The sequence below is a fragment of the Pseudophryne corroboree genome, chromosome 4 (assembly GCF_028390025.1).
Source record: "Pseudophryne corroboree isolate aPseCor3 chromosome 4, aPseCor3.hap2, whole genome shotgun sequence".
Classification (NCBI taxonomy): domain Eukaryota; kingdom Metazoa; phylum Chordata; class Amphibia; order Anura; family Myobatrachidae; genus Pseudophryne; species Pseudophryne corroboree.
The window spans coordinates 730,295,178-730,307,792 of record NC_086447.1 but is presented as its reverse complement, the minus strand read 5'-3'; the positions used below and the strand labels follow the sequence as shown (position 1 = coordinate 730,307,792).

The window sequence follows — 12,615 nt, the reverse complement described above, 5'->3', positions numbered from 1 at the left end:
TGCCCTTTTTACACATAACGGCAGACAGCGTGCCCTTTTTACACATAACGGCAGACAGCGTGCCCTTTTTACACATAACGGCAGACAGCGTGCCCTTTTTACACATAGCGGCAGACAGCATGCACTTTTTACACATAGCGGTAGACAGCGTACACTTTTTACACATAACGGCAGACAGCGTGCCCTTGTTAAACATAGCGGCAGACAGCGTACACTTTTTACACATAACGGTAGACAGCGTCCCCTTTTTACACATTACGGCAGACAGTGTGCCCTTGTTACACATCACGGCAGATAGATTCCCCCTTTTTACACATTGCGTCAGGCAGATTCCCCCTTTTTACACATTACGTCAGGCAGATTCCCCCATTTTACACATTGCGGCAGGCAGATTTCCCCTTTTTACACATTGCAGCTGGCAGATTTCCCCTTTTTACACATTGCGGCTGGCAGATTCCCCCTTTTTACACATTGCGGCTGGCAGATTCCCCCTTTTTACACATTCCGGCAAGCAGATTCCCCCTTTTTACACATTGCGGCAAGCAGATTCCCCCTTTTTACACATTGCGGCAGGCAGTCCCCCTTTTTGTACATGGAAAGACAGAAAGAAAGAAAGAAAGAAAGAAAGAAAGAAAGAAAGAAAGAAAGAAAGAAAGAAAGAAAGAAAGAAGAATTATACTTACCCTCTCCGCTGGCTCAGGCTCCTCGGTGCAGCTTCTGGTCACGATTCCCGGGCAGAAGAGAAGGAGGAGGAGGGAGGTGGAGGAGGGAGCCGCAGCAGCGCTGTGTTATTGGCGGAGGCGCTGCTGCTGCTGTCCCTCTGCTTCACTTATAGGCTGTTCTCGGAAGACAGCCTATAGTGAAGCAGAGGGACAGCAGCAGCAGCACCTCAACCAGTAGTAAAGCGCTGCTGCGGCTCCCTCCTCCACCTCCCTCCTCCTCCTTCTCCCCCGTACCGCTGCGCTCATCTCCTCTCTGTCTGGGCGGCTGTGTGCTGCGGGCAGCGGTTGCCTGCAGCACACAGCGGCATGTAATGAGTCAGTTTGACTCATTACATGCTTTGGGCCCCTGGACAGTGGCGGGCCCCAGTGCAACGCACTGGTTGCACTGGCGGTAGTTCCGCCTCTGGCTCAGTGTGCTGCAAATATCTGTGCTCAGTGTGCTTTATTGTGGGGACTGGGGACCACCAGTATATAATTATACTTATAGTAGTTCAGTACAGTAGGCCATTGCTGTATCTTGCAGCTCTGTGTCACTGCAAGTATCCATTTCATATCTGTGCTGCATTTTTGTGAGCAGTATATATAGTATTACAGTGCAGCATTTTGGTGACCCAACAGTATATAGTTGTGTACAGTAGGCCATTGCTGCATCTTGCAGCTCTGTGTCACTGCAAGTATCCATTCCATATCTGTGCTGCATTTTTGTGAGCAGTATATATAGTATTACAGTGCAGCATTTTGGTGACCCAACAGTATATAGTTGTGTACTGTAGGCCATTGCTGTATCTTGCAGCTCTGTGTCACTGCAAGTATCCATTCCATATCTGTGCTGCATTTTTGAGAGTAGTATATATAGTATTACAGTGCAGAATTTTGGTGACCAACAGTATACATATATAGTACAGTACAGCAGGCCATTGCTATTGATATATTGCTGGCATATAATTCCACACATTAAAAAATGGAGAACAAAAATGTGGAGGGTAAAATAAGGGAAGATCAAGATCCACTTCCACCTAGTGCTGAAGCTGCTGCCACTAGTCATGGCTGAGACGATGAAATGCCATCAACGTCGTCTGCCAAGGCCGATGCCCAATGTCATAGTAGAGAGCATGTAAAATCCAAAAAACTAAAGTTCAGTAAAACGACCCAAAAAATCTAAATTAAAAGCGTCTCTGAGGAGAAGCGTAAACTTGCCAATTTGCCATTTATTACACGGAATGGCAAGGAACGGCTGAGGCCCTGGCCTATGTTCATGGCTAGTGGTTCAGCTTCACATGAGGATGGAAGCACTCATCCTCTCGCTAGAAAACTTAAAAGAGTTAAGCTGGCAAAAGCACAGCAAAGAACTGTGCGTTCTTCTAAATCACAAATCCCCAAGGAGAGTCCAATTGTGTCGGTTGCGATGCCTGACCTTCCCAACACTGGACGGGAAGAGGTGGCACCTTCCACCATTTGCACGCCCCCTGCAAGTGCTGGAAGGAGCACCCACAGTCCAGTTCCTTATAGTCAAATTGAAGATGTCACTGTTGAAGTACACCAGGATGAGGATATGGGTGTTGCTGGCGCTGAGGAGGAAATTGACAAGGAGGATTCTGATGGTGAGGTGGTTTGTTTAAGTCAGGCACCCAGGGAGACACCTGTTGTCCGTGGGATGAATATGGCCATTGACATGCCTGGTTAAATTACAAAAAAAATCACCTCTTCGGTGTGGAATTATTTTAACAGAAATGCGGACAACAGGTGTCAAGCCATGTGTTGCCTTTGTCAAGCTGTAATAAGTAGGGGTAAGGACGTTAACCACCTAGGAACATCCTCCCTTATACGTCACCCGGAGCGCATTCATCAGAAGTAATTGACAAGTTCAAAAACTTTGGGTGGCAGCGGAAGCAGTCCACTGAAAACTAAATCCCTTCCTCTTGTACCCAAGCTCCTGCAAACCACACCACCAACTCCCTCAGTGTCAATTTCCTCCTTAGACAGGAACGCCATAGTCCTGCAGGCCATGTCACTGGCAAGTCTGACGAGTCCTCTCCTAACTGGGATTCCTCAGATGGATCCTTGAGTGTAACGCCTACTGCTGCTGGCTCTGCTGTTATTGCTGCTGGGAGTCGATTGTTATCCCAGAGGGGAAGTCGGAAGACCACTTGTACTACTTCCAGTAAGCAATTGACTGTCCAACAGTCCTTTGCGAGGAAGATGAAATATCACAGGAGTCATCCTGCTGCAAAGCAGATGACTCAGTCCTTGGCAGCTGTGGTGGTGTTAAACTCAATTTATTGAGTTAATGTGTCCTCGGTACCAAATACCATCTAGGTTCCACTTCTCTAGGCAGGCGATACCGAGAATGTACACAGACGTCAGAAAAAGAGTCACCAGTGTCCTAAAAAATGCAGTTGTACCCAATGTCCACTTAACCACGGACATGTGGACAAGTGGAGCAGGGCAGACTCAGGACTATATGACTGTGACAGCCCACTGAGTAGATGTATTGCCTCCCGCAGCAAGAACAGCAGCGGCGGCACCAGTAGCAGCATCTCGCAAACGCCAACTCATTCCTAGGCAGGCTACCCTTTGTATCACCGCTTTCTATAAGAGGCACACAGCTGACAACCTCTTACGGAAACTGAGGAACATTATCGCAGAATGGCTTACCCCAATTGGACTCTCCTGGGGATTTGTGACATCGGACAACGCCACCAATATTGTGCGTGCATTACGTGTGGGCAAATTCCAGCACATCCCATGTTTTGCACATACATTGAATTTAGTGGTGCAGAATTTTTTTAAAAACGCTAGAGGCGTGCAAGAGATGCTGTCGGTGGCCCGAAGAAATGCGGGCCACTATCAGCATTCAGCCACCACATGCTGAAGACTGGAGCACCAGCAAACACTCCTGAACCTGCCCCACCATCATCTGAAGCAAGAGGTGGTAACGAGGAGGAATTCAACCCTCTATATGCTTCAGAGGATGGAGGAGCAGCAAAAGGCCATTCAAGCCTATACAGCTACCTACGATATAGGCAAAGGAGGGGGAATGCACCTAACTCAAGCGCAGTGGAGAATGATTTCAACGTTGTGCAAGGTTCTGCAACCCCTTGAACTTGCCACACATGAAGTCAGTTCAGACACTGCCAGCCTGAGTCAGGTCAATCCCCTCATCAGGCTTTTGCAGAAGCAGCTGGAGAGATTGAAGGAGGAGCTAAAATGGAGCGATTCCGCTAGGCATGTGGGACTTGTGGATGGAGCCCTTAATTCGCTTAACCAGGATTCACGGGTGGTCAATCTGTTGAAATCAGAGCACTACATTTTGGCCACCGTGCTCGATCCTATGTTTAAAGCCTACGTTGTATCTCTCTTTCCGGCAGACACAAGTGTGCAGAGGTGCAAAGACCTGCTGGTGAGACAATTGTCAAGTCAAGCGGAACGTGACCCGTCAACAGCTCCTCCTTCACATTCTCCCGCAACTGGGGCTGCGAGGAAAAGGCTAAGAATTCCGAGCCCACCCGCTGGCGGTGATGCAGGGCAGTCTGGAGCGAGTGCTGACATCTGGTCCGGACTGAAGGACCTGCCAACGATTACTGACATGTCGTCTACTGTCACTGCATATGATTCTGTCACCATTGAAAGAATGGTGGAGGATTATATGAGTGACCGCATCCAAGTAGGCACGTCAGACGGACTGTCTGTACGTATACTGGCAGGAAAAAGAGGCAATTTGGAGGCCCTTGCACAAACTGGCTTTATTTTACCTAAGTTGCCCCCCCTCCAGTGTGTACTTCGAAAGAGTGTTTAGTGCAGCCGCTCACCTTGTCAGTAATCGGCGTACGGGGTTACTTCCAGAAAATGTGGAGAAAATGATGTTCATCAAAATGAATTATAATAAATTCCTCCGTGGAGACATTCATCAGCAATTGCCTCCAGAAAGTACACAGGGACCTGAGATAGTGGATTCCAGTGGGGACGAATTAATACTCTGTGAGGAGGATGTACACAGTGAAAGGGGTGAGGAATCGGACAATGAGGAGGTGGACATCTTGCCTCTGTAGAGCCAGTTTGTGCAAGGAGAGATTGATTGCTTCTTTTTTGGTGGGGGCCCAAACCAACCAGTCATTTCAGCCACAGTCGTGTGGCAGACCCTGTGGCTGAAATGAATGGTTTGTTAAAGTGTGCATGTCCTGTTTATACAACATAAGGGTGGGTGGGAGGGCCCAAGGACAATTCCATCTTGCACCTCATATTTTTTTTTTTTATCTCTGCATTATGTGATGTTTGGGGCTAATTTTTTTGAGTGCCATCCTGACACTGCAGTGCCACTCCTAGATGGGCCAGGTGTCTGTGTCGGCCACTTGGGTCGCTTAGCTTAGTCATCCAGCGACCTCGGTGCAAATTTTAGGACTAAAAATAATATTGTGAGGTGTGAGGTGTTCAAAATAGACTGGCAATGAGTGGAAATTGTGGTTATTGAGGTTAATAATACTATGGGATCAAAATGACCCCCAAATTCTATGATTTAAGCTGTTTTTGAGGGGTTTTGGAAAAAAAACACCCAATTCCAAAACACACCCGAATCCGACAAAAAATTTTCAGGGAGATTTTGCCAAAACGCGTCCGAATCCAAAACACGGCCGCGGAACCGAATCCAAAACCAAAACACAAAACCCGAAAAATTTCCGGTGCACATCTCTAGTCGCTATCACCAGCTCTAGATTGGGCATGCATGCATGCCCAATCTAGTGAGATTGCTTATTTCACTGCGGGGTGAAATGAGTGGTCCCCCCCACGCTCAGCACACATCACGCTGTGTTCTGAGCGGGGGAGAGATGTGTGCTGAGCGGTCTGTGATAGTTCGCTCAGCACACATCTCCGGGAGAAATCTCCCGTGTGTACCCCCCTTTACAAAGAAAAGGTAGATGTGCCCTTAGGCATATGTAATGTAGCCCCTATAATAAATGATCATATATGGGGGATAAATATATGTGATGGTATGAACTAATTGTACAATGTATATAATTGTATATGTATGATATAAATTACACATGGGCGTAAAGTCCAGAACTATAATAGCCCAGGTTTATAGGGATATGGACCATGGGGATCAAAGTGGCATGAGCTGGGCTTGAGACTTTTCTAGAAGTACCTCGTGCAGGGAAGTTAAGTGCCCGCATGCCAGAGATGAACTGGGAGAGCTCGAGGAAGAGACGACAGTTAAACGGACGGGGGAGAGTGCTGGGGACTGAGCGGCAGGAGACGGAGCTGCGTACTGCCGGATGACTGTAAAAAGTGTGACAGACCTGGCTCTGGACGGCGACTCTGGGGGAGAGAGATACTGACCAAATTCCCCAGCGGCTCCTGTGAAGTGGATAGCGGGACCGAAGTGTGGACGGCTGTGGCGAGCGGTGACGGGCTCCGACATCAGTAAATCCCTCTGGGCGGAGCGGAAGAGGAGTCTCCTGATAGTGACCCCGTGTGGCTGTGGGCGGCGATATCAGTGAGTCCACAGCAGAGCTATCCCTCGCTGGGCGGATCAAGAGGCGGCGCTGCCCCACAAACCAGGCCCCAAATCGGTGAGTGACAGTGGGAGGCGGCCGGGAATGGCGAGTGACAGCGGGAGGCGGGTCTGAATGCTTCCCTCAGCAGGCTGCACTCCTTATACTAAACCAACCCCAGGGAGGAGATAACGGGCAGGGACAGATCCAAGAGGCTGAACCGGAGTGCCTTGTAAAAGTATATCCTGATCAGCTTCCACAGCAGCATCCCTGTTAAAGATACCACCAATTACATTATACTGATAACCCCAGATACAATGGTACATGTATTGAGCTTATGCCCATGAAGTCCAGTGCCAGAATAATTACTCTTAAACATCGCAGACAGGATTATTGACCAGCTATAAGGATGGGACTGGTTATGTGTGCCTAATGGAATGTAACTTGCAGCTTGAATACTACTGCCTACTTCCCTGTATGCTTTCCTCCTATGCATCACACTGCTGTCTACAAAGAATCTACTAACTTTTTCATTGCTAGCTAGACAGATAATAATTGTATGCACTCCATTTTCCGCTATCAGAAGGGTCACAGGAATAGCACAGGATGACTAATTCGACACGTCATTGACCCTGGAAGACATTATTACTCTTCACAAGTTATTATATGGAGACAAGAAATTGGGATTAAATCCAAGCGCTATTGTTGACGACTCACAGGGGTTAATTTCTAAGATAGAAACTGAGATTCAACCGACTAGAGACACATTGTTTCTACATACGCAGGATATTGTACTGCTACGGCCTGGATAGCTTACTAACGCTTAGTGATTAGTAGTTTGGTACCCTATTTACAGTACTACTATGGGATTTTAAAACCACAGTGGTGGCCACCCCGAACTATTGAACTTTAAAGTGATCACTTAAGGTAACTTATTAGGTAAACTGCGCAGAAGGTACAAGGTAAAACCCGGGTACACAGTCCATCAGACTGTGGTTATTTTATAGTTTTTTTTTGTATTGCATGCATTGACTTTGTGGCATAATATTGAAATAAGGATTGTTTTAGCGGATGTAAAGCCTAATTTGATCCGATCTACATGATGATTAATTAAATGTTGAGAGTGACAATAAAGTTACTTACCTAAGGTCGCTTGTCCGGTGAATTCACGATATCCTGATCCTGGAGAGTCCTGTACAGTGAGGGCAACCTGGAAAACAAGAAAATACTGGATAACGCAGGTGAGGCGATCTCCCTATATTAAATCTATAGCTACGGCAACACACTCACAACACCCACTGCCTATATTAGGTAGGGTTCTCTCAAGCAAACCCGGGTGTATCCATATTTGCTTGAGTGGAGGCACGCCAAATTATACATAGCCCTAAATAAAGTGAAGGGGTAGGAGGGCTACAGTAAAATGGGTGCTGTGTGTGCAGTCCAGGGGGCCCCACACTGCTCACCATGCGCACATCAGTTACCTCTCCAGAGTCCCGCGTCAGGATTGCTCCTGCTGCAGCAGAAATCACTTGAAAATGACACCACGACTATTTTCCCGGTGATTCGGGAAAGCAGCAGAGATTTGAGCAGTAGAGATTTGTCACCAGGAATTTGACGGGCACCATATTTTCAGAGAATTGTGCATTGCAATAGAGATTAGATCCGGAAACACGGCGGGCACCATGTTTCCAGAGACCTGCGCATTCACAGAGTCTACTGCACCGCAGAGAGGAAGGATGCTGTCTGCACTGAGTGTGCAATAGAAAAAGGTAATATAGACTTACAAAGTTGTAGTTTAGCACTTACTACAGACAAGCTGAGTGGTTGTTGCAACTTAAACCAGCTTCCTATACCCATTAGATCATTGGAAGAAAAATATGCAGAAAGGCATGTAGGGTGAGACGATGCAATATTGTCCAGAAGCGTAAATACAGTACAGATGTTTTTAGATGTATCTATTGCATCAAGGATAAGTTCAAAAGATACAGTACGTAACCAAGGATAATTGGTGGAAATGTACGCTTATGATGATGATAGCTACAAACTAAGCAATCTTATAGGGTATGTCCACTCTCAAACATATTCAGTTCTGTCCACAAGATGTGGGAACAATTATATCCAGCTTGCGTTTAACTCTGCATCAGATTGTTCCATTTGTAGATACAGTTCTCAGGTGAAAATGCAGTAATGTCCAATGTTGCAAAACTGGCACAGTGCGGCAGTGCCATTGATTTTCTCTGTAGAGATGAGCGGTTAGGATTACCTTAAATCCAAACTGCTCCAAACTTAGGGATCCGAGTCAAATCCAAGTCCTGATTTGGGATTTCCAGCCAGGCTCGGATTTCAAATCGAGGCCGAATGTCATCCTCCAGGCGTCGAATTCTCACAGGCTTTGGATTCCATGTAAGGTAGCCACAGCCGGGACTCCACTCATGCTGCTGTAATGCTGCGCTCTGCGGTGTCCATCCAAATGGCTTTGCGGAATACAAGTGCTGTCACTGTGTCCATCTATGGGGCCTTGCTGCTGTCACTGTGTCCATCTAAAGGGCTGTGTTGCTGTCATTGTGTCCATCTAAGGGGCTGTGCTGCTGTCACTGTGTCCATCTAAGCGGCTGTGCTGCTGTCACTGTGTCCATCTAAGGGGCTGTGCTGCTGTCACTGTGTCCATCTAAGGGGCCTTGCTGCTGTCACTGTGTCCATCTAAAGGGCTGTGTTGCTGTCATCGTGTCCATCTAAGGGGCTGTGCTGCTGTCACTGTGTCCATCTAAGCAGCTGTGCAGAATGCAAGTGCTGTCACTGTGTCCATCTAAGGGGCTGTGCTGTTGTCACTGGGTCCATCTAAGTGGCTGTGCTGTTCTGTATCCATCCATAAGCTGTGTCCAATCTCCTTAGTCTAATTCCATCACAGTGGTGCAGCACTGACTCCGCAGGCCCCAATAACTGCATTCACAGTGTGACTCCGTCACTCCATATTTGTCAGCAAAAAGGGAAAAAAACATAAAAAGGAAAAAAAAATATTCTTTGTTCTATACACTGCACCCTAGTACACTGTAGTAACCCAGTGTGCATGTGGAAGAGAGCTCTAACTCCACCCAGTGTGAGCCGAGCTGCCAGTTAAACTATATGCACTACACTGCACCCCAGTACGCTGTACCCCAGTGTGACTTTGTTCAAGGACAATTCCATCTTACACCACTTTTCATTTCTGCCACTGCTCTGTGGCAATGTTTCTTAATTGTACTATAAACTGCAGTGTATTTGTGCAGCTGCTCTGTCGCTTAGTAACCTGGCTCGCTGCAGCCTTTGGCTTAAAGCGGATGAAAACAATATTGTGAGCTCTGAGGTTGTCATAATTGACTAGAAATGAGTGTAAATGAATGTTATTGATGTTAATAATACTGCAGGAACAGAAAAAGGCCCAAATTATGTGATTTTACCTTTTATTGTAAATTTTGGGAAAAATCCAAAACCAAATTCAAAATCAGTCACAGTCAAAATATAAAACCAAATACAAAACCAAAACCGGCACCATTATCTAGTGAGGCAGTTAAGATCCCAAAAGACTGGATACTGGCGGTTGATATACTGACGCCGGAATCTTGAGGGTTGCCAGAAGCCCGGCGTCTAAATTAGAGATGAGCGGGTTCGGTTCCTCGGAATCCGAACCCGCCAGAACTTCATGTTTTTTTTCACGGGTCCGAGCGACTCGGATCTTCCCGCCTTGCTCGGTTAACCCGAGCGCGCCCGAACATCATCATGACGCTGTCGGATTCTCGCGAGACTCGGATTCTATATAAGGAGCCGCGCGTCGCCGCCATTTTCACACGTGCATTGAGATTGATAGGGAGAGGACGTGGCTGGCGTCCTCTCCATTTAGATTAGAAGAGAGAGAGTGAGATTGATTTGAGACAGAGACACTTGATTTACTGGAGCTTAGGAGTACTGTAGAGAGTGCAGAGTTTAGTAGTGACTGACCACAGTGACCACCAGACAGTGCAGTTTTATTTAATATAATCCGTTCTCTGCCTGAAAAAAACGATACACAGTGACTCAGTCACATACCATATCTGTGTGCACTGCTCAGCCCAGTGTGCTGCATCATCTATGTATATATCTGACTGTGCTCACACAGCTTATAATTGTGGGGGAGACTGGGGAGCAGTGCCAGTTATAGGTTATAGCAGGAGCCAGGAGTACATATTATTAAAATTAAACAGTGCACACTTTTGCTGCAGGAGTGCCACTGCCAGTGTGACTGACCAGTGACCTGACCACACTGACCACCAGTATAGTTAGTAGTATACTATATTGTGATTGCCTGAAAAAGTTAAACACTCGTCGTGTGACTTGTGTGGTGTTTTATTCTATAAAAAACTCATTCTGCTGACAGACAGTGTCCAGCAGGTCCGTCATTATATAATATATACCTGTCCGGCTGCAGTAGTGATATATATATATTTTTTATATCATTATTTATCATCCAGTCGCAGCAGACACAGTACGGTAGTTCACGGCTGTAGCTACCTCTGTGTCGGCACTCGGCAGTCCATCCATAATTGTATACCACCTACCCGTGGTTTTTTTTTTCTTTCTTCTTTATACATACATACTACATCTCTTTATCAACCAGTCTATATTAGCAGCAGACACAGTACAGTAGTCCACGGCTGTAGCTACCTCTGTTTCGGCACTCGGCAGTCCATCCATAATTGTATACCACCTACCCGTGGTTTTTTTTTCTTTCTTCTTTATACATACTACATCTCATTATCATCCAGTCTATATTAGCAGCAGACACAGTTAAGTACGGTAGTCCACGGCTGTAGCTACCTCTGTGTCGGCACTCGGCAGTCCGTCCATAATTGTATACCACCTACCCGTGTTTTTTTTTTTCTTTCTTCTTTATACATACTACATCTCATTATCAACCAGTCTATATTAGCAGCAGACACAGTACGGTAGTCCACGGCTGTAGCTACCTCTGTGTCGGCACTCGGCAGTCCATCCATAATTGTATACCACCTACCCGTGGTTTTTTTTTCTTTCTTCTTTATACATACATACTACATCTCTTTATCAACCAGTCTATATTAGCAGCAGACACAGTACAGTAGTCCACGGCTGTAGCTACCTCTGTGTCGGCACTCGGCAGTCCATCCATAATTGTATACCACCTACCCGTGGTTTTTTTTTCTTTCTTCTTTATACATACATACTACATCTCTTTATCAACCAGTCTATATTAGCAGCAGACACAGTACAGTAGTCCACGGCTGTAGCTACCTCTGTGTCGGCACTCGGCAGTCCATCCATAATTGTATACCACCTACCCGTGTTTTTTTTTTCTTTCTTCTTTATACATACATACTACATCTCATTATCATCCAGTCTATATTAGCAGCAGACACAGTACAGTACAATAGTCCACGGCTGTAGCTACCTCTGTGTCGGCACTCGGCAGTCCATCCATAATTGTATACTAGTATCCATCCATCTCCATTGTTTACCTGAGGTGCCTTTTAGTTGTGCCTATTAAAATATGGAGAACAAAAATGTTGAGGTTCCAAAATTAGGGAAAGATCAAGATCCACTTCCACCTCGTGCTGAAGCTGCTGCCACTAGTCATGGCCGAGACGATGAAATGCCAGCAACGTCGTCTGCCAAGGCCGATGCCCAATGTCATAGTACAGAGCATGTCAAATCCAAAACACCAAATATCAGTAAAAAAAGGACTCCAAAACCTAAAATAAAATTGTCGGAGGAGAAGCGTAAACTTGCCAATATGCCATTTACCACACGGAGTGGCAAGGAACGGCTGAGGCCCTGGCCTATGTTCATGGCTAGTGGTTCAGCTTCACATGAGGATGGAAGCACTCAGCCTCTCGCTAGAAAACTGAAAAGACTCAAGCTGGCAAAAGCACAGCAAAGAACTGTGCGTTCTTCGAAATCCCAAATCCACAAGGAGAGTCCAATTGTGTCGGTTGCGATGCCTGACCTTCCCAACACTGGACGTGAAGAGCATGCGCCTTCCACCATTTGCACGCCCCCTGCAAGTGCTGGAAGGAGCACCCGCAGTCCAGTTCCTGATAGTCAGATTGAAGATGTCAGTGTTGAAGTACACCAGGATGAGGAGGATATGGGTGTTGCTGGCGCTGGGGAGGAAATTGACCAGGAGGATTCTGATGGTGAGGTGGTTTGTTTAAGTCAGGCACCCGGGGAGACACCTGTTGTCCGTGGGAGGAATATGGCCGTTGACATGCCTGGTGAAAATACCAAAAAAATCAGCTCTTCGGTGTGGAAGTATTTCACCAGAAATGCGGACAACATTTGTCAAGCCGTGTGTTCCCTTTGTCAAGCTGTAATAAGTAGGGGTAAGGACGTTAACCACCTCGGAACATCCTCCC

The 12,615-nt window shown here is 46.5% G+C and overlaps 1 long non-coding RNA gene across 1 annotated transcript in view; it reads left to right on the top strand.

Annotated features, from left to right (window-relative positions):
- The first annotated feature begins 5,897 nt into the window (after positions 1 to 5,897).
- LOC134911725 (uncharacterized) overlaps positions 5,898 to 12,615 on the top strand; it is a 150,890-nt gene continuing 144,172 nt past the window's right edge. The window contains exons 1-2 of the long non-coding RNA XR_010176799.1: positions 5,898 to 6,289; positions 7,360 to 7,452. This is a non-coding gene — a long non-coding RNA (uncharacterized LOC134911725). The remainder of the gene's footprint in view (positions 6,290 to 7,359; positions 7,453 to 12,615) is intronic.